We start from the raw sequence: 26,524 nt of genomic DNA on the forward strand, positions 1-26,524 counted from the left end.
TCGGCGACACTTGCCGAAGTACGACGGCACTTGTATCGTCCTTGAACGGCAATGCTGTATAGGTGATAGTTAAGCAGCTGCGCTGCAGGAAACTCGCATCGCTGGCGACACCCGCGGTTACGCGCTCCAACGGATCTCGAGTCAAGGCTGTGGTTGACTGCCCGCGCCAGTAGTGCACGCGCCATGCGGCGTGGACAAACACGTCGTAGACGCGCGCCAAGCTCTAGATTGATCGCCCATACTTCCCTAAGAAGCTAGCAGCGACCGGCCGGCTCAGAGGAAGCGGCCAGTTGCAAACCAATGTAGGAGTCATAAAGGCCCGCCAGAGGGCGTAAGCCCGTGCCCTTGGTACTCGTTTACGGTCGGGATCGAACGCGAACGAGAAACGGTTCTCCTGGCACGAGCAATACGCGTTAGGTGCGTAGCCGAACGGCTGAGGCCAAGTGCTAACGTCGCATCAAAGATCAAATGCTATGGCCTCTCAGACCAATAGGTTAGATCAGCGGTATACAGAAAACATACGCTGCACCGACGATGGACTTGGCAAAGATCTCTGTGCTAAGAGCGTCCGAAACGTTTGCAGTTTGCACATATAAGAGGAGACAGAGACGTTTATTCAATCAACTCGAACTATGAGGCCACTGGTAAAGAAGTAAAGACGGGTTGGTAGGCTTAACGTCTCAACGCAACACAGCTTCTTAGTGGTCGGGAGTCTCTCCGCAATCGGGGTCTCCCAGCAAAGGGTTCCTCTCAAAAGGTGTCTGCCTGGCACCAAGCCAGCAGCTCGTTAAATACCCTTCGTTTTCCCCAGATCCCTGGCTGGGGAAACAGTTCGAAGAATGATGTCCAATCAAACGTGAAGACACTGGTGGTACCGCCTACAGCAGGGCGGTGCTGGTGCTCTTTCAGCTCGTCGATGGAAAGGGTACAAGACGCGGTGACGTTGTCGTCAACACAACTTCCACGTGGGCGCGCACGTGGGTCCGGAATGCGCTCACGAGACACAGGAATGCGCCCACATTGCACAGGAATGCGCCCACGTTGCACAGGAATGTCAAGTCGTTTCCCAGCAGGGGTTGAAAGACCCTGCACTTCCTCACCTGTTCGAAACGCGGAACCTCTGTCGAAGGCACAGCTCTCCGTTAATTTTCAACCCCAGCGTGACTGATGAGAACAACGCTCCGTTCGTCGACCCGATGGCATGCTCGACCACGTGGACACGCCATTAGACGTTTTTAGCGTACCGGAGACGTATACCGGTTTACCGGTTTTTACCATACCGGTTTTTAGCATACCGGGGATGTACTATAGTACGTCCCCGGTATGTTAAAAACGTCCATTGTCGTCTCTACTTCCGCCATGCCTTCCGCTAACGCCCGTCCTTGCAGACATGTTTCTTCAGAAGTCTCAATAGCCTTCACGTTGGTTTTCTGGAAATCCTGGTCGGGGAGTCCGCGCCTTTATTCATTTGGACTGGAAGGCACGCCGGGCATAACAATACTTCACGTTTCACTCCAACATATCTGGCAAAGCGTCCTGAAGTACAGATTCTCTATTTTTGGCAAATGTGCGCACCAGAGATAGATGAAGACGCCAATCTGTAGCGCTGTCATTCGTCTCATTTCAACCAGCAGAGAAGAAGACAAAAAACTGTAATATTTTGCCAGATGAGATATCCAAGTTATATTTGCGTTTGCGGTGACGCAAATTCAGCCGTTTCATAATTATGTAGCTGCGACAAGAAACGGCAGCGTCCGATAATGGCCTGCTCAACCAGTCAAACTTCTGTCAAAACGCAATCAGACGCCCAGCCGGCACTTGTGACAAACAATGGCGCGAGCCCACGATTCTGCTTCGCCAGTTCAACTTCCGTGTCTCTGCTGTAATCTTCGAGCTTGTACCAAAGGGCGTTTTTGGTCTGTTATACAATCCTCAATATAGCGCAGTTGTTATGACACAGCAGCGGAATCAATATCAAGCGCCTCGCTGCTAAAGACTTCCGGGGTGATACAGGCAGCAGCGTTTACAATAACGGTTTGCTGCCGTCGCGCGCCCTGATCGGCTGGTTATGTTGGACGAGACGTTCCCCTCATGGGCCATTAACCGGGGCATTAACTTGAGGCAGCTTTCGCGTAATCGCGCGCACTTCGGCGTGTCTCTGTCGTTGCTCGCAAGCCAGTTGTTGCAGCGAGCGTGCTGTTCTCGCGATATACGGGTCTCCATCTAAGGCAATTGAGACTCGACAGCACGCTACGATCCCAGCACGAGCCACCATCGCGGTGCAGCTTTATATCGACCTCGTTCGCGGTCAAGGCTGTAGTCGGGGACCGTCGAACATACCGTGGCCGGCAGTGGTTGGTTGGACGGGGGGTAATGGGTAAACAAGCTCGGGAATCAAGGTCAAAGGAGGATCCTTGCATGGACAGGCTGCGCTAGACAGGCCGCAGAATATATAGCGTTCATGGAAGGCGCAGTCAATGGTCACTTAAAGGGATATCAGTGCCGAACATACATACCCAGGCTGGTGCAATGGAAGTAGCCTGAGCCTCACCAAAAGTCTCATTTACTGTTCGGCACCATTTTCCCCCCTCTTAGTTTTTATTGGTATTTTTTATTATTATTAATGCTCTCGCTGTTCTTGGACACTGTGAACAACAATTAACTATGATGATGATTAGTAGTAACAGTAGTAGTAGTAGTGTGATTCATGAATTATTGCAGTTAAGGTCTGTCATCACCACCAGCGAGCCTCAGCAGATTTAGCAGACGTATTCAGCAAGCACTATATAAGCTACCGCGTGATTAGTAGCATTGCACGAGTATCTACAGCAAGACACGGTAAATACATATTCGAGAGCACATACCGTAACTGCACACGCCTGTGACTCCTACTCAAAAAAAGTAAGTACACTCGAACCGCAAACTAGCTACTTCACCTCAAGCGCTTTTCGTTTCGTCCGTGTTAATCCTTAGTCCTGTTCCGTAAGTTTTGTAGCCATCAAGCGGAACGCTTTTCCAGCAGCAAGCACACACCGACTACCCCACCAAAGAGCTTTGAGTTTAAGCCGTTGGTTCTACTAAGCACATGCGCAGCTGACCAAAGACAAGGGAGAAAAGGGGAAACGAGGGGAAGGACCGTTAATCAGAGAGTGCAACCCGGCTGGCCGCTGCCGCGCAGAAAAAAGATGTGCGGCGGAAGAGGGGGGGGGGGGGGGGGGGGGGGGAGACCAATCGGGAACAGAATCTTTAAACCCAGGGCACTAAGGACAACGTCGAAGAAAGTGGCACAGTCAAAGTTAGTTCCGTCTCCCGAAGCAGGCGACTTCCTGGCGCCAGAACACAGACTTTCGACTCATCGCTCCCAAAGAGAAGCTCCTGGGAAAACACGCAGGCGTGGAACCGATGGCCCGTATCCCGTTACGGCCGCCCCGAGGGAGCATTCCTCGGCCCCTCTGTTCGAACGTCCGTGGCTTACTGCAACGGACCCTGTCCGCCCCACGACACGCAAGAGAGGTATCGCGGCGCCGCGAGGTCTGGTGACGCCCACACTCCATGTCGTCACGGCAGCATCTGGACGACAGACAGCTGGCGCCACTGGCCGCCTTGGGCCCGCTGGTTACTGACTCTGTAGTTCAGTGCAGTACGCAGGAAGTCAGCTCAGCAGCCCATGGTGGGCCGGCCCACTTTCAGCGAGCGCTCGGATACCTAAATCTTGCGTTGCAATGGGCCACTGAGATGGCGCAACCTGATTTCCATTCTTCGCCGCCTATTGGTTCAGAATGCACAGTTGACAAAGGTCACGCGTCTCGATGAATGCTGTCCAGCTCGAAGGACCACCCTGAAGAGGATGGGTAAATCTAAAAGCACGCTCGCCATGCTCACTCGGCCCTGAACAACACTGCACGGAAACGTCGAGACGGACCGCAGGTTCACACCGACCGGAAGCAGTAGATAGGCGCCGCGTTCCACTGCAGGCCCCGTTCCGAAGGCGACTGCTTTGGAAGGTTGGCGCCTCGCATGCTGTGTGGGCCGGTGGGACATGGACGCGGCCCCACTCCGGCCGTAGCCGCAGGAACGGCATGCATGGTGATCGACGCCGTAACTCTTCGACCTCTCCATGCGGGAGAGGCGCTCTAGTATGTTTGTTGCAAAGCCACGGAAAGCCCACGTACATACACGCTTTTCTCCATCCACACCGTCAACTGTGTTCGTGAGAAACGCAAAACTCATCACATCTGATTAATTCTCTCGAGAAATGGACGCGAAGGGAAGTAAAAGAACAGGGCACCATTTTACGTGTAAGAGCAGCGCTAAATATTACGATGAATGAAGAAATGACCAACTAGAACCACACCAGTATGCCTGCAACAACCTCAATCTCCAGTTTTCCATTTTGCTTCCATTTTTTTTGTTTTTTTTTCGCTCTTCAGTTGTCAACTCGTGCTTCATTGCAAGGCTTTGGAACGGCCAGCCCAAGCATTCGTGGCAGAGTCTTAATAACGCCTGCTACTATATCTTTTCCTGTACAAAATAAAACACCCCACTTGTTAATTTAGCATAGTGGTTGCAAATTGTTCAGCGCTGTTTTTCGTGTTATGTGAACAAACTAGCACAACGCTGTAAAAGGAGGTCCAGGTATAAAGCAATTGGCTAGTTGGTTTCCGTTATGATGCGTGGCGGAACTTTGATACTGCAACTTTGGTACAGCGTAACAGTTTAAAATTATATTCGGCAATAAATGATTTTATGAGGAGTCACTTAAAGGAAACCTAACGGTTCATGAAACCGCTGTAAGAAAAAAACTCCCACGGACGCCTAATTACCCCTGTTCGCAGTGCGTTAATTATAAGATGTTGATGTCGTTGCTGTAAGTAACGTCAGTTCCGGTATAGTGCCGTCACTTATATCCAGCCAATGGCCGAATTTTATGAGCGAAGGTTTTTTTTTTTTCGATCAGGCTTTCGATGATATAGCATTAAAAAAAAGTAAAGTGCACAAATATCGAATGTGTCCGAATGCGATAGCGCGTGTGTACGGCCTGTACTGGTGCCCTGTATAGTGCATGTAAAAATTACGGAAAGCTATAGCGTCGCGAAGGCAGCGAATCGTTGAAAGTGAAGATGTGAGTTTACTTCCGGGCCGAATAGTGCAGGTTGGTGGCGGAACATGATGCATCTCGCATCGCTCTTCAAGCAATTTTTCAAGCCCGTCGTCATCTGCTACTTTTCGCCTAACTGCGTCTAACCAAATTGTTTTCTCTTCCAATCTGTTGCCATCTAATCTGTGGTGAACGTCAAATGGTTGTCCTTATAGTTGAAAATTGGCTGCTAATGCTTTTCACAGGCGATACATTTTAATTTTCATTCGTTTAGAGGCAAGCTAGATGTACTAAATATGGCGAATGAAATGGAATAACTTCGGGTTCACACACTTGATAAGGAGGAACCAGTCACGAAGTGCCACTATTAGAAAGCATGTCTTGCTTAGGCAAACACAGCGTAGAACAAACCAAGAAGGTTAAACCAGACCGAATCCAACCTCTGCCCCGTGGACCAGACAACGACCTTCTGCAGGAGTAGAATCCTCCAGTGACGACTGAACCGACGCAGACCACGTACAAACTCTGGGAGCCAATTTGTAGTCACGCGCGCATCTTTCCCAGAACCCTTCAAACACTTGGGTACCCGAAAAAGTAAAACGCGAGCATGGGCGCGCGGTTGCCGCGGGTCAAACCGATAAGGCCGGCAGTTTGCGCGCACACGCGCGCACGGCAGCTGTGAGCCGTTGGCTTTGGAACAACATTGGTCCAAGCTCGTGGACTTCCGAATATAGACCTCGCTAGCCTAGCGCTGAGCGTGAACGCCGTTTTGCGTGTCGAAAGGAGCCCGCCTGAGAAAATACACACGTTTGGGGCCACTATGGGCGCGGAAGCCGCAGAGACGAGACCGCCTCATCTGCCGTCGTGGATGCAGCCCTGCAGCGTGGATTTGTGCTCTGGTCTGTGGATTGAAAAAAAACCGCGCGCATGCTCCTGACTGTAAGCAGAGATCAGGAAGTATTCGGGGACGTACGTCTGGGGCAACGCACTATAGGATAAACAGAGTAATGTGCTACACGCTTGTTTCGGCCCTCCTGAGCGTGTTGGGATTAAGGTAAGCGACAGTTCGTTATAGTTCCTCAGAATGTACGCCCTCAAGTCTACTAACTTTACCTTCGTCTACAGGTTAACTTTAAGCTATCCCACGCGTAAAAGCGATTCATTTCAAGAGCTCGTCAATTTTAAACTGAGGGTCTCAGTATAACTTGTTTTTCTGAAATGTATGGTTAAGAAAAAGCTGCCGACTATATTGTAACGAAGCGTCCTTCCGTGCCGGGACGAGAGCTCTGCCGTATTGAAGAAGGGGACTAGCAGGTGTGGATAAGATGCATTGATCAACTTGATTTATTAAAGATAGATCTTAATCACTGGTTAACCTTATAAACTGACACAAAATGTATGAGATCACATAAAAAAAAAACAGTCAGTCATACCCTGGGATGCGCAACATCTTCGGAGCGGAGGTCTCGAGCCGCAGCCGGAAAGCAGCCGTTCCTCTCTCGCGTCCCCTTGGCGTTGAAAAACTAGTTCACCAGCATTCTGGCGACCCTTCTTTCGACCAATCGAGAAAGCCGTTATCGGAACCAATCAGAGCCCATCCTTTCAAGACATATCAACAGCAAACGCATACACGTTCTCAAACTAAAGTACACAAAAACACCCAGCGGCGGCAGCTCGCACCCTTGTACAAGCAGGGACGGAATGCGCGCGCGTTTGTGCGCGAACCATCCGCCGAAGGACACCGGCTAACCAAACGCTTACCGCGGAAGACCCCTGCACGACAGGACCAGGGAAATGGCACCCGAATCCGGCGAACGGAAGCGGGGGAAGCAGGCGGGCCGCTATTCTTCGCAAATAGAAGGACGCAACTAAACTAAAACAGACGGCACAAAGGACGCACTCTTCTCGTCGGTTCCCGGCTCTAGCAATTGGCGCGCAAAACTCTAAAACTCGCTATGCGACAATATAGTCGAATACAACTCAAAAACCAAGTGGCAGATGCCTCTCAAAAGTGGCCCTCGAGTCAATGGCGTCGAAGTTAATCCCGTTAACCCGTGGTTAATCTCGCGTGACTCCTGCGATGCCAAGCTATTTATTAGGTGCAAGGTGATTGGCCGCGGCGTAATGGCAATCGGTCGACACCACTGGCTCGAGGGCCTGCTTTGAGGGGCATTGGACGCTTCGTTCTTGAGTTGTACGCGACTATATACAACAAACTCATCACCTCCAATATCATCAAAATCACTCAGTAAACCATCGATCGGCCAGAGTAAAGCATTCAATGTTAGTGGAGACAAAATCGCAACAAGCAAACAATAATGACCGCCCACTGGCAGTACTTGTGTTCAAGAAAAAAATTTGCCATTAATATACTTCATGTTTCGGAATAAGCACGGAGCATACAAGGGAGGTTCGCTGCTGCGCGAACCGTCAGAAAAGAAACAGCAATCAAGGGCCAGCTGACAGACAAGGACTCCGAGATGGGCGCCTTTCGAGAGTGTGCGCGCGGGACAGGCAGCAAAGGCGTTGGGACTGGGTGGAAGAAAGCAAAATGCAAATACAGGTGCTTCGTGAGGATAGGAAAGGTGCAGTAAGCCAGTAACTCAACCTCAACCCCGCCGTGAGGAAAGGAATGAAGGAAGGAGAGAGAGAGGAGGGAGAATAGAAGCTAACGGGGCTTGCTGGTGCTCAGAGGAAAGAGTCGCGCCATGGTGAACACGTCGAATGTTGCGGCATAAACATCTCCACATTCGTCCCTGCAACCGACCGATCCTCTGTCTACGTCAAGAAAGAAAACCGTGCGGAACCTGGCAGCTGAAGCTTTGTGGTATCGCGTTTAGGCGACGAGATGGTCAGCCACAAAACTCAAGTGATTAGTAGTGCAAGGAAAGAAATAAACGGAAATGATTCAGTGTGCACACCGATGTTTGAGCTCTCCTTGAGGAACTCAGGCGCCTCAGATAGTTCATCACGTGTAGGACGTTAAAGAAGCGGAGCTCGAATTGCTCTTTTAGCCCTCTCTATTCCGTGACTTCAGTTTAAATGCCACAGCTGTTCCGAAACATACGATTCTGCATGCCTCATATCCTTTCATGTATACAAACTTCGGCTTAAGACACGGATAATGAGGGGAGCAATTCGTTTGATCGGCTTAATATTCAACTTAGAAAAATAATGTCAACCAAAAATAATAGAAAAAAGAAAGAAAACAACGTGACTGAACGTTGACCCAACCCCATGGCGACTCGCAGACGCTGCAGGCAAGCATGCTCGGAAACTACAATTGTGCAAGCCTTTGAACGCCATCGTTCGTTGCGCTCCCGAGTACAGCTCACGATCTCGCTGGAGAGCCGCGCCTTGGGAGCAGTGTAGTATGCAGATTACGGGCGCGATTGCGCTTCCTACGAGAAAGGCGTCTGCAGCCGCGCGTCGGCGATACCGTCTGCGAGCGACGTCGCGGTTAACAGGGACTATATAGACTGCTATCGCGGTAGCGCACTCACTCGCAAGCGATACGCAAAGCGCGCCTGCCTTTGGAGGCACGTACAGAGCGAATGCTGAGTTCTTCTATCGGTTTGTTTGCGTACGCGGCACCGGAGACTCTGACCTGGTTGCATATGAGCGAGCACCTGCGTGTGAGCACCTGCAGGAACGGGACGTAAAACTAGTAAGTGCTCGCACGTGCCGAGTGTTACTCGATGACCGTACGCTACCGCACTCGACCGCAGGTCTCAAGGTTTCTTCCCGCGCGCTGTCACGTGTTTTACATCCAACAAAAGTGCGCCGCGCACGAAAATAAGAACCGCTGGTTTTTCATTAGCGCGGACCGGTTGCCAGGGGAGTACCGAAAATCTGCGCTGTAAGCGGTGGTGCGTTATAACCGAGTAAGCAATGCGTGCTCGCTACGACATGACTTCGAGATTAGTTGTGTTCTGCACTGAGACTGGAATGAAACCGGCAGACTGCAGAAGGTCTGGTCCTCTTTCAGGCACTGCAACAACGTACTTATCCAAGGCCACATATATTCGGACTGCAAGGGACTCCGAATGAAGAGCGCGAATGAAAAAAATATTAAGAGGAATGCCTGATTCTATTATGTGTTGGCAATGTGATAGCTTTAGCAGCTGTTGATGCCTTTACCGGAAGTGTCATCACTTCCCGCCAGCTGACGTCTTTCCTCCAGCCAATGGGAAAGCTCCGGTATGGTGACGCCACTTCCTTCCAGCCAATGGGTGAATTTTACGACAGACGATGCATTTTTGTCCTTTGCTCCCCTTTCAGAGCACAAAGCGCAGGCGCGTACGTAACACTTCGATTTCATTTTGGACATCACACCTAGACCTTCACGAGAATACGGCACGGGAGCATCCGGTGTCGGGTAGGAAAGCGCATTTGCTGCACATTTTTGATTCGCACCACCCATGGCACACAGTAGACAGCATAAATAACGTATCCTTCAGATATTGTTACGAGGTGGCAAGCCAAGGAACAGGACGACATGATGACAGAATGAAGATATGATTTAACGGCTGCGGGCCTAGCGCGAGCGCACCATCCCGCGCCACTGCCCTCTACGTCTTCGTAACAATATACAGGGTGTCCCAGCTAACTTTAGCCAGGATTTAAAAATACGCCGAGCCACTCTAAGACTACGCGACCAAATGCATACTGCTGGCTATTGTATGGAGCATGTCACACTATTTTTTTATATTGTGCTTAATTTCGTAATAAGCCGATATCAATTAACCAATTTCGCAAGCAACGGAGATAGGCGAAAAATGTCAATGAGAAAGTTGTAGAACGGTCCGCAAAACTTTCGTTTTAACAGTTTTAACTCTCCATCTATTACGTATCAGCTTTTTTTTTTTTTCGCTGGCTGCAAATGCCCGCGAAATATTAAAAAAATACCACGTGACATTCCCGCTTTCGCGCCGCGATTGCAGTGCTCTCAAACGTTCCGGATAGGAACTAACAGATCTTTTAGCCCGGTGCGTTGCCACTTAAAAGGTGACAGGGCAGCGACGCAGCAGCTGGCTGTGCGAGTTACGCCAGCGGTATGCTTCCCTCGCGGCGCTTGATGATAGCGACAAGCAGACGCAGTCCTTATCGCTTGCGCTCCCGTAATCGCGCAGCCAGAGCGTGCGTCGCAGCCCTGTCACCTTTTAAACAGCAGCACGCCCGGCTAAATGAGCTGTCTGTTGTTTGTTGGGCGCAACGGTTGAGAGCACTGCAGTCGTAGCGCGCAAGCGGGCATGTCACGTGGTATTTTTCTTGCATTTCGCGGGCATCTGTAGAGACCGAAAAAAAAGCTGATCCGTAATAGATGGAAAATTAGGCACTGTTCAGTGGGATGTTTCGTGAACCGTTCTACAACTTTCTCATTGGACTTTTTCACCCATCTTCGTTGCTTTCGAAGTCGTTTAATTAATCTCGGCTAATTATGCAGTTGGGGCCAGTACAAAAATAGAGTGAGTTACTCCATACAATACCCAGTAGCATGCAATGGGTCGCATCGTCTGTAGTGCCGCGGCATATTTTTAAACCCTGGCTAAAGTTAGCCGGGACACCCTGGATATACTGCCACCATCGGCTTTTCGACCTTCGACTCTTTGCAGAGCGGCGTTTCCCTGCTTGTTAGAAAACGTGGCCATTCACCACTTCTTAAGCTCTTGGCTTCTGCATACTGTTTCCCTTATGACGTTTCGACGCGTTATCTCAGCTCGGCATTGCTATCTCTTCCCCCCATTTGCACTACAGTTAATACCATATCTTTACCGTAGTCGTCGCCTCTTCTAATTGCGCGACTAAGCCATATCGCTGTTGCCTCTTTAGCTTCGCCTCTAAAGTGTGCCTCCCTCGGCGTCCTTTCAACTTGATCGTCCTAAAGCGGCCCTTCAAACACGAGAATTAATTATAAATTTTATAATTCGCAATCACCTGTGAAGTGAAAGCTACCCAGCTGTCTCGAATATTCGTAACGGAAAGAAGATTAGTCCTGCTCCGGGATTCGAACCTGGGTTCCCCACCACACCAAAGTCAGTCGTACCATCAAATAATGCTAACCAAGACTGCAACCAGACAGATGACAGGATGAGGCCAAATCAGTAAGCAATTCCTTTTTTTTTTTTTTTGACGCGATAGCATTTGAAAGCCCATGGGGCCAAAATGCGTAGGCGATCATAAGATTCGCTCACTGACTAGAGGAAAGTGACGTCATCAGATCGGTACATTCCCATTGGGTAAAGCAAAATAACGTCGCCAGACGGGAGCATTCCCGCTGGCTGAATAGAAGCGGCGTCACTACCGGGCAGTTAATACTATCGAATCGCCATCACATAATTTTTTTTTCAGCTAAAATATCAGATAACTGTGCAGCTTTCCTTTGTAGCCGCATGGCTGCATGCGCTCAGGTGGAGTTTAATTTCATTTATCCCTTTGTGTGAATTCCCCTCCACTCTGATGGATTTTCCCAGGTATGTATTCCATTTAAGCGGTTCTTTCTTTGAAACATCAGTCGTGCTTTCGTGTTTCAGGTGCTGAGCTTTGAATGAGCGTTTGGTAGAGACGTGCTGCCATAACCGCTGCTGCGTCGTGCACAGTTGGCCCTGTGCTGATGCATGAAGAGCTGGAAAGAGCGCAAGTAGCAGCGGGGGGGTGTCGTGCTAGAACGGGATACGGCAATCTGCGAGGAGAGAGCGCACGCCGGGTCAAACCGGGGACCGTCTCGAGTGCCGCGGTGGCCGCCCAAGGAACACCCCCACACTACGCGCGGCGATAGGCGGCCCACTTATCTCGGCACAGACAACGCCGTGTGGGGGCTGCAGAATAAACAGGATTCCCGCCAGACGAGCGACATTGCTCGCGTGGTGCACGAGGACGGAAAGGCGGTCTATACACGGGAGAGATGTGCTACACGACACGACGCCACGGGGCCAGCTCCAGTGAGCCTCATCCCCACGACGAGTAGCGAGTTCATTGCTACTGCCTCTGTTGACGTCACAGTCGACGAGATGTAAAAAGTGGCTTCAAAGGGGAGACAGAAAGAGGACAAGGAAAGGAAAACCATAGGAAGTCACCGAAAAGAGGAGTCCGGTACGGCAGACCTCGCAATCGTTGAAGGAAATAGGGGATCAAAAGGGGAAGAGAATAAGAAAGACTGACTAACGGCGGGGAGCGTGCGGCATTGTCATAACCTCTCCCCCTTGGAAGCGAAGCAGAGCATGGCAAGCAGGCACGTAGCCAAAAATGTTTTTTCGGGAGGGGCCCGAGGCAGTTGTATAGGGCGAAGTCCGTGGGGTGTCAGGACTCATGCCTAAAAAGAACACTGCTTGGAGGGGGGGGGGGAGATTTCAGGGAGGGAAGGGGGGGGGGGGGCAGGCTCCCTCGGACCCCGCCTAGGATACGTCCCTGATGGCAAGCCTTCTGCGCTGATAAGCTGCCGCATTGGCTCAGTGATTATGGTGCTCGGCTGCTGACCCGAAAGACACGCGTTCGATCCTAGCCGCGGCGATCGCATTTCGATGGAGGCGAAATGCTAGAGGCTCGTGTACTGTGCGACTTAAATGCACTTTAAAGATCCCCACGTGGTCGAAATTATGCAGAGGCCTCCACTGCGGCGTCCCTCACAGCCTTATACCCCTGTCACACGGCATTCCTCGAAGGCATTTCCAGCAAAGGCACATTTTTTCACCAAAAGAGCGAAAGCTTAAACGAGCAGCGACGCAGCTACACGGTGCAGCCCAAAGGTGAAGCAGTTGTTCAGGCTTAGCACCCGCTGCTGTGCTCGAGGCGGCTAAGTGAGTGTTTTAAAATTAAAGTGGGGTATTCTGTTCATTCGTTGAGCTCAGACAGTTTTTTTTATTCTGATAGCTTCCTTAAAAGTACTGCAAGAGCTACTCTCATCATCAGCGGCAGGTATTGTGTATTGCCTTGGCCACCAGGGGCACTCCGTGTTGCTGCAACACTTTCACTCTCTTGAAATATGGGCATAAAATATAAACACCCGCACCAAAAGCAAAGCCAGACACACCTTTCGTATTTTAAAAATATATTTTAAAACATTGTTAGCTGTATCTATTTTTTTATTGCTTTTACTTTTTATGTTGGATGGCACTGCGATCGCAGGTTCTCTAAGGCCGCGCCTTCGGGCTCCAAAGGTCTCTGACGGGCGCCTTCGCCTCCAATGCCCTTAGCGACAAAGGCGCAGAATTTGTTGTAGCTGCACACCTTACGCTTTTAGATATAAGGACCTGATTCTTAAAGGCCTTTACGGTGCCCGTGTGACAGGGGTGTTAGACGCTTAGAAACCCTAAACACCATAAAGCATAAACCTTCTGAGCTGACCGTCCAAGGATGCTGATCCTCACCGTTAGCTGGCGGGCACCATTAACGCGGTGAAGCAGTACGGCTTAGCGTTTGCCTTTCCGCACCAAAAACAGGAGGCAGATAGGGCTGCAGTACAAATGCAGAGTCGCTGTCTTCGGCGCTGTGTACTCTACGGAGCGACCTACAGCTCATTCACTTCCGCCGCGGAAGAAAGTAAGACAACCTGCACACACGTATAACAGGCGAACCGTGGTTCGGTCATCTTCGCGCTCTCTTCTGGTTGCATTACCGGCACGCAGCCCTCACCTTACTTAATGATTCCGAGTGAAGCCTCCACTTACTCTCCACCCACCACCAACTCACCTTCCCCCACCCATCTATAGAAGCGCACGCAGCAGCGGAACGAAAAAGCGACGGTGAAATCGAAATAGAAGTAGTGGGAAAGCCAGCTGCCCTCCGGAAGCGCCACCCCTCTCACATGCATACCTATAGGGGCTGCCCACCCACCCACTAGCACCCTCGATCCACCTGCCCACCTGGGCCACCCCCACCCCCCTTTTTTCAGAGGCGCCACACACCTCCGTCCACCTTCATCCCCCCGGAAAAATTCTGTTGCATGTGTGAAGCCTCGTCTCAGAGTAAAAGCATCAAAGTAATCATCAAGGATAAATCAAACTACTATCATAGCTTTCCCATATCAGGTTTAATGATCGACCTGTCAACCTTGAGGGGCAGGAATAAATCGGTGTTTCACGGCGAACGCAGTCAGTGCACACAGTAAAATTGGACCAACAGCGCACTTTTAACCCATATTACGCCAGCTTACTGACCCAAATACGACATTTTATGTCACCAGGGGCCGTATTCTGCAAGAGTTCATTTCGTTTTAATTTCATCTGGTCGTAGAGTCAATTGCCGACGAAAGCAACAGCAGGTGGGGAAGCAAACGACTAGTCAGAGGCACGGCCGGTCTGGTCACACAAAAACCGCGCAGTTTTTCTATTCCGAGCCGAGATTAGCGACGATAAAGCCCGGGATACATGGAGCGTTTTTTGGGCGATTTTCGCCCGACGGCACGCATTTGACGCCCGGCCTCGAAAAAAACGCCCGCCGCCGCCGATCTGGCCCCGCCAGATATTGACGCGCGGCGTTCGGAGAGACCGGAAGCGGCAGCCGGAGCAAGCCAATAGCAGCGCAGAAAGCCCGCTCTTCCGGTTTGGCCGCCTCCGCCGCCGCCGCCGCCAACATGGCCGCCATGGCCGACGAGCTCTGCTGTGTTTATTGCACGAAAATGTTGTTATCGTGAAAATAAACGCTTCACGAGACATGAAATGTCACTTTTTTTTGGAGAACAGGACGGAATCTTGGATCGAAATGCCCGCTTTTCCTCCCTGAAGCGAAGGTTCCGAAGAAAACCGCAGCCGATGGTAGCCACGGCTGAGCGGGCATCGAAAGGTACGCAACCGCATGCATTCGAGCACGCAAAACCACGTATATATCTATGCACGCGTGCTGCAAAAAGTACAGTGGTGTCTAAATGAACAATTTCGTTATTCTGAAAAAGGAGTCAGCGTCGCTGCTCTCAAAGAGCTCCTCGCTCAATGATATTTGCCACTTGTTGATCACATTGCTTTCGCGCTGAGAGATACGCGGCGGCGGGCTGCCGCTTTTTCGCTCCATGTATCTCCGGCCGGGCGTCGCGCCGCCGCGACGTTTTCTGCCGCGCGAACATCGTCGGAAAAAACGTCGCATGTATCCCGGGCTTTAAGCTCGTCATGAGCGTCAAACGCGACGTCGTGCACCTCCAGCGTCGGCAACGGTCCGCCAGAGTGGTATGGGCGCAGGGCGCGTTATGCAACTGGCATCATGGACGTGTTCCTGCCGCCACCATCGTGACGTCAACCCCGACGGCCTACGCCACCGGCAGCGGCGACAAATGGCAGACGGCCAAACGAAATGAATCGTTACGTAATACGGCATATGATCCATATATGCAGGGCACGCGCCTGGTGGTTTGATATCACTGATATGGCTGTGTCCATAATTATACAACGCTGCAGCAGAAACGCCGGACAATAACGGCAAGGAAAGTCTTAAGCCGGCCGCTCAAGTTTCAACCAATGAGGAGGCGTGAGAATAGCTCGGTAAGGTAAAACAATTACGCATATATGAATAAGGTCATAGCGAACAATTGCGAAGAGCAGGTGACAGTCCAGAGCTACAGGTTTCCCCATCACCTTGCGCTTGGCTCGCAGCTAGCTTCAGCAAACGCGTTTAGGCAGTGAAGCCCGGCTATTGTTATTATTATGAAAAGCCCGGCTCAAATGCCTACTTTTATTTCCTGAATAATTTATACTCGTGCTGCCACTTCTTCGCCTGTTCGCGCTGTTCCTAAATATGTACTTCATTCGCACAAGCCATGTCCAGTCGGCACTCCCTCGTTGAAACAATGCTCGCCGTTAATATACGAGAAAAGATCATATGTGACGCATATCAAATGTCACCCAATCCGAACCCATACACGGCCTAAATAAGACAAAGTTTACAAGTGCACCGGTGGACGCTTATGCCATACTACTCCTCAGTAAAGATGACCGTGGACTTCAAACGCCAGTGCTGAAGTAAAGATGCAACCTCTTACTATCAACGTCACCACACCCTTTTTGTGGAGTGTAAATGCTGGAGCTAGCGTCGAAATAAAGACACTATCATATAAGTTACCAGGCTGTCGAGCAGGGGGCCACCGCGGGCAGCGCGCACCCAGGGGCCGTTAGCTTGGCCGTCTTTGCTTGTGATCTTAGGTTTTCGTCAGGGCTCCCCGGGCAGGCCCCTCCCAGCAGAGCCATCGAATGGCTTGTTTTACAGCAGTTGCTCTAAAGTGCATGAAATAACGGCGGTTAGCCGACTGCACCATGGCCGACGGCGAAGGGAAAGGTCTTAGAAGGTCGAGTTCATGCCGCAAGTGACGAGGACCAGATGTCCCAGGGACGGGCAGCAAAGGGTGGGAGAGCGTCCAGAGCAGTGAGCGCGGTCTCGACTGCGTGTTCGCCTTTTTTATGTTTTAGTTGCCGTTTTTGTGTGTTTTTTGTGTGTTAGTGTGCCATAACTAAAAGCGGAAATGCGCAACGGCTTCGTGGAATGCACGCGGTGCTTGCGAGTAAACAACCTCGTGGGCACCGGTGTGCCAATGGCTCCTTCAGTTTGGAAGAAATTCTTGTCACTCACTTTAAGAGTCCTCAGAATGACGGAGAAGCGTATTTACGGGCGGCTTTTGGGCGTCCACTCATCATCACCATCATCGAAAGGGGATCAGACCTGGACCGCGGGGCTCGGAGAGACGCCAGAGGACCCATGGAAAGCAGGTTCGCTTAGGCCAGCCACCGTTTTGTGAATCGCAGGGAGGTGGAAGCGCCACTCTGGCCCAGTGTATCTGCCTGACCCGTGCGTTGCAACAGAGTACGCTTGGTGAGCGAAGACCTAGTCAAGCCCGTTCTGCAGCGTGTCTCCGGATCATTGAGCCACTGGAAACTGGAAGATCACCAACATCGAGCATCAAGATCTACGTCACCTATCATGGATCGGGAAAATTAACTCTTCCCATTTTTCATTCATCTCATAACATCCTTCCTTTCTCACACTTGCCCTAAAGGCACCTCCCTCTTTTCCCATTTTCTTCCTGCACGCAATCTATGCGTCTCTTCACCAAGCAACTGACGTCATTTGGTCAGCATGAATATATATTTATGACAGATGCGTCGTCTACACACCCTGTATAGGGCCCTAAATAACTAAGCATTTGACCCATATATAGACAGGTCAGGCGCTACAATGCACCTGAGTTGGGATCCCGAAGAAGAAAAAAAAGGCCAGGAAAGGCGGCACAAAAATGGCACGTATACGCGTGCTGAGCACTATAATTGAGTCGCAATCCGAAAGGGTGTCCGGTGGCCGCACTCGGGGCACAGTGCAAAAGCCCCGTAACACACACGCACTGGAGAATGTGCACAGACACACTTGTCATCCCAGTAGGGTTTCCTGAAAGTTCATTGTTAAGACATCTTCTGCACATGTCAAACAGATATGGCGAATTCGTTTCCCAGAATGTGAGTGTGAAAGGCGAGTCTTTTTGTCCAGGAAATAAATTTCAGCACTGCGACTAATTTTGAAAATGCCAAAAATTGGAAAGGTATACGGGCACACGAGCCTAGAGTAAAGGTGGGTTTACTATAGCGAGTCCCGGGGGTCGACCGACAGGTACAAGTCGAATCGTTACGCCCCCTCCCCGCTTTCCTAGTGCTCGGAAACTGCAACTAATTGACCGAAACCGCCCGCGCGACGTCCGCGACCCTCAAGTGCGAACATGCCCCAGAGTTGGACCCTGTCAATTAGGAGTCACCCCAACGAGGTTACCCTCGGTAAAACTTGGGGTAGTATTCGGCCATCCCCAAGAGCTCCGAGCTATGAACTCTACGGTTCCATGCGCCTCAGTACATACCGCCCTCGCGCGGCGTCCACATGCACGCCACGCTAAACCAGCTGAACTGACGGAGGAGAAACGGAATAATATGATTGTTGCTTTTCCCGTTTTTCGGACTTAGGTTTCCCTGTGGCGTCCACAGACGCCACCGTGCCCGCTCGTCATCGAACACTCTCGGTCCCAGTAGTAAATATCTATCGCTCTTAAGATAGAAAGATAAGAGAGAAAATACCTATAAAATGAACATCACTGACGCGAGCACACGTGCAGTAGTCAATTGAAAAATTAACCCGCAGTAACCTTGACGGTCACCTCTTGGAAACGTGTTGAACATTACGGTTGGTAGTGCAGCAAGAAAAATATTGGAAAGAGAAACTAAGTTGTTTTCGCTGGCAAGAAGTTCCTTTTTATATGCCCTTTTGTTCTTTAACGTACACTCCGCTTGTATACGTCACTTGCAGATAGCGCGGGCAAGGGGGTAAGAGGGGTGGGGGAAGTCTTGCACTCGGAATTTCATAGCTCGTGTTTGCAGGCGCAGGCAAAATTATCAAGTCTAGAGCACCATGAGGACACGTACGAGGAAAACGATGTAAACCCGGCATAAAACTGTACCATGAGGGACGGACGTTGAGATAAGCGACAAAATAGCGCGAAAAAGGTCAAGTACCAGTTGGGTGTAATGCACCGTGCCGTAGACACAGCAAAGGCTGGACCATGAAGTCCCATTAGACGACGCGACATTTGAGATTACGGCGCGCAATAACGGAAGCGCCTAGCACAAACAGCGGAGTAGACAGCCCTATTTGAGGCACGACGGCGCTGTATACGGCACGCTCAAGGCACCGCGCAATGCGGAAAGACGACGCGAGGCAAACCGTCGAGTCAGAGCGAGCGATCGCCGTCGGCGGCCTCGGCGCAGCGAACGCACTTTTCACGCTCAAGAGGCCCCGCTGTTTCGGAACGAACGCGGAGACGGCTCAGCAAACGACAATCGGCGCGTTGTAAGCATGCAGGCAAAGGGTGCGAGCTACGTGACGTGTGTAAAACGGCAAAGCACCTTGGTTATTATAAAGCACCCGGTATTACACCATCTACACTGCGCATGGTACGCCAAGCACCCCAAGAACTGATATGGAGGGCACCGCTCACCCTGGAACACGGGTAAATAAAGCACCACGAAGTAATTTCTAAACCAAGAGAATGTACAGCTAGAGTGGCCCAACGAAAAAAAAAAAACATGTATATCCGACGACGAAATCTGGCGAAAGACTAGAAGCCAATCGTTGGCAGAAAGATGATTCAATAGTGCTGGCCTTTATGAGTAATAACTCCCTGCTGAATCAACGACTTTGATCGTCGAGACTGTTCTAGCACGACGCCGCCGCGGTGGCTCAGTGGTTATGGCGCTCGGCTGCTGACCCGAAAGACGTGGGTTAGATTCCGGCCGCGGCGGCCGAATTTCTAGAGGCCCGTGTACTGTGCGATGTCAGCGCACGTTAAAGAACCCCGGGTGGTCGAAATTTCCAGAGCCCTTCACTACAGCATCCCTCATAGCCTGAGTCGCTTTGGGGACGTTAAAACCCCATAAACCATAAACCATCCTAGCGCGGTTAAAATTCCATGGTCCATCTCTGAGCCGGGCATGTTTCCTCAGGATGCCTCAGCTATCACAACCGTGCTGAAATTAGTTTAGTTCACGCAAAGAGTTCGAAAAAATGTCAGAAAGAGAAAAAAAAGCAATGACCGATTTGAGTGAGTAGCCGATTTAAAAAGCAGCGAATTTAAACTCAACGAATGTAGCGGCCGCTAATTTCCGCGCGCACTGCCCCTTACTTGTCATATCCGAGCGAGCCGTCTTCGACGTCCGCGTCTTCCATTCTTGAAACGAGCATTGCTGCTACGACGGCTCACAGACTGTGTCGCAACAGCTCCTCAGCTGCCACGCTTTGCCGTAGCGAGCACGATTGATGAGAGGAAGGCGTACGCCTCGGGGCGTGTGCGCTGGGAGGGCGGCTCCTGGAAGGCGCAGGTCGGCGCACGGCTCTTTCCGGCGTCGCTGAAGAACGCACCGGTGCCAAACGACGTCAGAGGTGTCGCGGTTGCCAGTACCGAATGAAGCATCGCTTCTGCATCCTTTATGAGCCCGCGCCGAGCGCGCGTCTCACGCTGGGACACCACGTGTCTTCGTGACACACGCTCGAAGTATAACAAAGGCGCTCGCTGTCTCCAGGTTCTTTCAAGCCTAAGCGGTTACGCACACACTGAGTTACTAGGGCCTGTCCCGCTGGGGACGACTGCAGAGCGTTTATGCTTTCACTGCATTTATGTCTTCGAGGAAGGAATACAGAAAAGGAAAATCAGAGTAGTATGGGAAACTTGTCCAGAACATTTAGTTTAGTGTCTGAGCGTTTCCGCTGCATTCCGAAGAACGTACAGTTAAACCTTGCTTTAACAAAGCTGAAGGGGCCAGGCGATTACTTCGTTATAGCCGTGGCTTCGTTACAGCCCTTGTTGACCGAGCTTCCAAGGGGAGTCGTTATTCTTTGGTTATGTCCATTATTTCGTTATAGGCCGTTTCGTTAAAATGAGGTTTGACTGTACTTACTGTAAGACATTTATTGGGAAATTTCGGTACCATTCCACGATCCTCTTTTCAAGCTGAACGAGTCAATGGAGACCTTTGCGCCCAACACATTGCGTTAGAGAGCATATCACAAAACCGAGACACACGGACAGTAGTCGTACCTCTTAGGGTTAACGCGCATCGCGTGGGTGAATTTCCCCAGAACCGGACACAACGATCAGCTAAATGACAGACGCGATAAGCAACGTATCAAGATACTTTCACGGAGTTTCTCACAAGGTCGGCCACTCGGCTCTAGTTTTCACAGGGCGGCCATAAACCGACGCGAAGCACTAAAATGTGGAGTACACTATAGGCATATACGGTCGTGCCTCGTTAATATGACCGCGGTTAATATGCATGACTCGAATTATGAACAATTTTTCTGAGCACCAAACTTTTCCAATGTATTTTCGCCTCTTTAATACGGGCCTCTCGCTGTCCGGACAATGGGCAAGGTGAAAATGCAAAGAACATTCTTGTTGCGTTAATGTGGACGGTAACCCGAACAAGAGCTCAATTCAAGTTGTTCATTTCCAGTGATTTGAACGCAAAGCACCGGCCAACGGAAGGTAGTGAAAAAGATCAAATACTGAAGTGAAGACCTTTTGTTGTTTTTTTGTTGTTGATTTGGGGCTTCAATTATTACTGTAGTAAGATGCCCAGTCTATGCACCGTTACATTTGCCGTATTACATGGACGCCTCTTTAGGAACCTCTCTCGACAGTTTCTGTGCCATTGAAATACCCGTTTAGCAACAGTCAAACGAGTTGGTACAGATAGTTCTACCGGTTCGTATGATGTGTACATCATAGGCCACATGTCATCAGGTGTGATACACACGTCATCACACCGGAAGAAATTCATTGCGCCCCCCATGGATCACTAGTAGCTTCGAACAGCACTGCATTGTTTTTAATGATAATGACGACCAGCATAACGTACTCGGAGCTCTCAGGATTTCGTCTAATCTCCACTTCACTGCCTGCCCACCACTATGCACAGAAGCAGACGTCACCTCAGTTAGAAAGTGTCCCGTTGTGTTCTTTTAAGCATTTAACTGTCGCTGTGAAGCGTTGCAGACGAAGCACTTGGTCCAGGCAGGAAATTAAAACGGAAATTCGAAAAGGTGTAACCTGAATGTCAACAGTGCGGCAGCTCCAGAGTCTCAATGAAGGGCACGAAATTTTGCAAAGGGGCACTTCACCACAGCCGAGATATCTCGGTATATTTTCTTGACGTTATCGCTAACGTTTGAGGCGTTTTCTGGAACCTCTCAATACCCCCCCCCCCCCCCCCCAAATGAAAAAAAAAATGCGGAGCGAATTTTTTTTTTCTCTTCTGTGCAGCCTGGCAGCGTTCAAGTACCAAGCTTGCCTCAGTGCGAAAACACTCAGGCCAGGGTCGACGTCCCGCGCATAAAAAACACCATATGTGTTTCTTATCAGCAGAACGGCCACGCTTCATCCGACATTGAAAAAGAATTGTTTTCACGCACCAGTTCCGGGGTGAACGCCTCCGTTATGCTCGTCATATGGTGTCCATGAGGGTACGGCTAACTCCCTGGTGTTGTGGACGAGACGTTTTGTTCCCAAGCTTAGGCACGCGGTTCAAGCCCCGACGCCAATCGTCACTGTTTGACACAGGTGAAGATGGATGATGTCCTCCACCATGCATTACCTTCTCCTCCTTCTGCCGGGGTAATGGGAGCAGTGTTTAACAAAGCAATGTCTTACCTAAACCTCGTTATAGCGAAGTTCAAGGGAGCCGTAGATCAAAATAACGAATTGCTTGATAGGAAGCGCGTGGAGCATCCCACTACAATAAGATATTGTTTTCGAGACAAAAATTACCTTTTTTTCTTTTTTTCTTCTTTTTTTTTGCAGGTGAAGGTTATGCAGCAATGAAAAACGTGGTAACTGTTCCACTGTGGTTGGAGACCTTTGCCATACCGTGAGAGGAAGCAAGGAAGTGAAGAGGAACAGAGATGAAGAAACGTGCCGGTGCACATACAGGGTACGTGTTTCAGGGAAGTAATTTTCAATAATAATAGGCTTCTTGAGGTAAAAACATGGCTTTTTCAGCATAGCATTACCAGTGTTGGTGGACACAAGAAAACTGGTGGATCGTTTTGAGTAGTAAGCTGGTTAACTAACTTTTAATAATCAGCTTTTTAACCATTAAGAGTTGGGCGGCTAGTTGCAATTAGAGATTTGTAGCCGCTAGTTAGCAATAGCCATATCTGTTTTTAGAATTCAGAAAACGCGACTACCCTTGGCGCTGTGGCTCGACAAAATTTCGCTTTTTCGACTATAGTTACGCGCACTGGAGGGGTTGCTTTGCCTGCATGCTTTTAGAAAGCGCATGTATTTTGGCAAGATGTAGCCAAATTTTGTCCAGCCAAAGCGCCGAGGATAATCGCGTTTTCGAAATTCTAAAAACTGATACGGCTATTACTAACGACCGGCTACAAATCTCTAATTGCAACCAGTTACCTAGCGGTGACAGTTTTATTTTTGTTTAACGAGATTTATTGCCTCAGGGCATCAATGGGCGAAGGTGTGATGAAGGATGCAGTAATGATTAAAGTAAGCTGGGATAGCTAAAAAGTTATCAGAAATTAGGTAACCAGCTTACTACTTAGGACAATTCACCGGCTTTCCGGTGTCCGCCACAACGTAATACAATGCCGCAAAAGCCATCTTTTTACCCCAAAAAGCCTATTTTTGAAAATTACATAAAGGCTTCCCTGAAACACCCTGTATAACCAGTATGTCTACCATATAACCCTATACCACCACAAAGATCGTTAGTTATCGAATGCAATCAGCTTGGCATGGCATGTTAAGTGCTAGAAGGACTGCGCTGTTTGTTTATGTACATTCGAGCGACAGGCATTCGCACTATAATGGCTTCGGGCTTTATGGTTCTTTGTTCCTTAATTTCGCATGAAATCAGAGCTGGACATATCCCTCCTTGACCTTGTTTTCTTGTGCCGTGTAAGCAGTATATACTACGTATGTTAAAACACAAGGTTAGGCTGCACTGGTGACAGTTCGGAACCCGGCATACCAGACCACAAAGAGCCGAGCCTGATGGCGCTTGCTCGTTTCGTAAGAGGCTCAAGAAATGAACAGGGCTGGCCAGGATAATTGCGCCGGGAGCAAATGCCGATGACCTTGGGCGTGAGTTGTCAGCATGGTCGCCGAACTTGATATGTTTTTCTTACAGATCATCCGACGAGGGAGCCCCCATCGGTGGACCCACCGGACAGTTCGTCGCGTAATTGCGCTTTCGGCTATGCGACCTTGAAGGGTAATTGCAGAAGCCGGGTCTCCTTATAAAGACGCGCACATCGAAGGTTGCCGCCGCCCGTATTTCGGCCACGTGGAACACAACGACGTATGTTCGGAAAAAAAAAGCATACAAAGCAAGAAAGAGCCGATCTTTCGGGGCATTTCTTATGTACGTGTCTAGCTGATAACACAGTTGTGCTATAGTTATTAACGACACATATAATCGTAATTTTTTTTTTTTTGCGCTCGCTGGCGCACGAGACAAGCTGCACACAAAGTCTGGGATTCCTGCTATAGCTGCTTGAAGCTTGGTTTAGTACAGTCTAAACACGAAGTCGCCTGTATGGGCGTAAAAAGGTACTAAGCAGTTCTATAGCGCACTCCCCTTTATAAAAGAGAAGTGAACTAGAGGACAGCCTACTCCAATTTTTACTCCTTTCTGTTTAGAGTATATGGTGTGTGGGGTCCTGCAGCGACATATGGGCTACGAGGAACTCCGTAGTGGAAAGCTCCGGATTAATTTCGACCACCTGGGGACCTTTAACGCGCATTCACATCGCACAGCACAAGGGCGCCTCTGGCGTTTCATGTCCATCGAAACGTGGCCGCCGCGGTCGGGAATGAACTCGGCTCCTCCGGCTAAGTGGCCGAGCGCCGTAACCACTGAGCGATCGCTACGGGCATTAAACGTGGGTTTAATTTGCACTGTAACGAGCATAAATCACAGTGCTGAACCTGAACGACATTTCTGTTTTCGTATTAGACGTATAGCCGGTCGACTGCACTGCCTCTCTTGTGGTGTGTCTAGAATGTAGTGAGATATTCGTGTATGCGATATTTGTGTTTCACAGAGGTGTAGTCATGTCCAATATTCTTGGACAAAATTTTGAATACTGAAATATTGTAAGGTATTGTGAGGAAATACTGAACGTAATGGTCCATTCTTCCGAGTCTAGAAAAAAATTTCTCTGTGGCAGTTAAGACTGCCATATAAAATCAATGGGTAACGCTTTTATCGATAGCAAGAACGTTAACAGCAAAAAAAAAAAGCCTGCCGACGGGAGCTCACAGGACATACTGAGTGTTGTAGTGAAATCTTACAATATATAAAAAATTAAGTTCATAAATTCGTTGCCACTCAAAAATTCTTTTGTCCAGAATTGTTAGGGTATGTACAATGAACTTATTACGCGCCATGATTAAGCCACGGACATAATATTTTAAAACGATTACGCGCACTCATAAAATTTTGAAGAAAGCAAGGCAAAAAAGTGTGCCGAGTTCAACCAGTCGGCTTTACACCGCTTTGCGGAAAGAGCGCGCTGCGGCATGTGGAAGGTCACGGTCGATGATGGACGAGAAGAAGAGAGCGTGGCACAAATCCCGAGACACGCAACGATGTTCACGCATAGCTGTCACTTCCCTTCTGTCAACGGGGAAAGAAGAGAGAGGACATTCGGTTTCCGTCTGCCCAGGCAAAAAAAAAATGCAGAAGACAAAAACAAAAACAGAATAAACACATACAGAAGCACGAGCAATTAGAACGCCCACGTTCACGTGGGCTGGCCAATTTTCCACCTCGTCTTTACACCGCCGATGCGTTCTCTCCAGTTGCGCAAGTACATCGTCCAAGCAGCGACTCGTGAATCAAATCTCCGCCCCAGTGCGCGTACACAATCAGGAGTTTTGTCAACAAGACGGCGAGACCGAAACCCTCCGGTTCTCGCTCATGACCCGATAAGTGCGACCGCGAGAGACGGCGATAAGCGTGAGCATGCAAATTGTGGACCAGCTCCCAAGTTTTGGGGCCCTCAGATTTTCAAGTCTGGCGGCGCCCTACGATTGGTCTACTGGTGGCTACGTTATGTTGATGATGTCACGACCCTCTCAATCGCATTCATAGATAGGCGAAGGGGGGTCGTATAACCGTTATGGTGCAGTGGTGCAGAGGTTAAGCGGTGCCCCACTACCCCGGCAGGTGGCTGTTTCTAAACACAGCAACTGATGGGGCCTATGGGTCCCAGCTTGCTCTTCCCGAGCTCCCGTAAGGCTCATGCGCAGCACCAAGGTGGGAAGGTGACAAATGCATTGAATTTGGCAAAGATGGGCAGTTTGGTCACAAGCCGGTGGGCATGTTGTGATCATGTCATTGGGTCACGTGACCTCCTCGACCAATCAGGAAATTTTGTCACAGCGAAGCCGGAAATTTTTGGTAGAGAACTTAAATGCTATCGCATTTAAAAAAAAAATGTGTCGTAGGTCATTCCGGCAAGGGTCCAACCGCTGCTTTCTTATTCAACACGTAAGGTAATTAGGTGTACCTGTGATTTTTCCCCTTTCATGTATAGAAGAAGCAGGAAAGTGTCCAAGTGCAGCAACTGTTTGCACAATCAGAGGAAAGGCCGTGCAGCCAAATAAAATAAAGCGATGCAGTGCTACCAACGCTCCTCTTCATTTGCTCCACGAAAAGCTGTGGGTTGCGAGCTGTCCTCAAGCGAGAAGCATCAAAGGTGTGGAGGCTGCATAGAAGACGGCCTTCAACCGTGCCATGAAAGGGAATATCACGCCAAAAACAACTTTTGTAGCGCAAGCTGCATTGGCCACGAACTCGCAGTTTCGCCGTGGTCGCACCGCACCACGTGACCAACCACGTGACCAACCGCGTGACCAACCGCGTGACAACAAATAGCCGGACAACCAGACTA

At 49.9% G+C, this 26,524-nt stretch overlaps 1 protein-coding gene across 2 annotated transcripts in view; it reads right to left on the bottom strand.

Annotated features, from left to right (window-relative positions):
• The window catches only part of LOC144128659 (proton channel OtopLc-like), a 66,375-nt gene that overhangs the window by 28,501 nt on the left and 11,350 nt on the right, over nucleotides 1–26,524 (bottom strand). The window lies entirely within an intron of this gene.

The sequence above is a fragment of the Amblyomma americanum genome, chromosome 4 (genome assembly GCF_052857255.1).
Source record: "Amblyomma americanum isolate KBUSLIRL-KWMA chromosome 4, ASM5285725v1, whole genome shotgun sequence".
Taxonomy (NCBI): domain Eukaryota; kingdom Metazoa; phylum Arthropoda; class Arachnida; order Ixodida; family Ixodidae; genus Amblyomma; species Amblyomma americanum.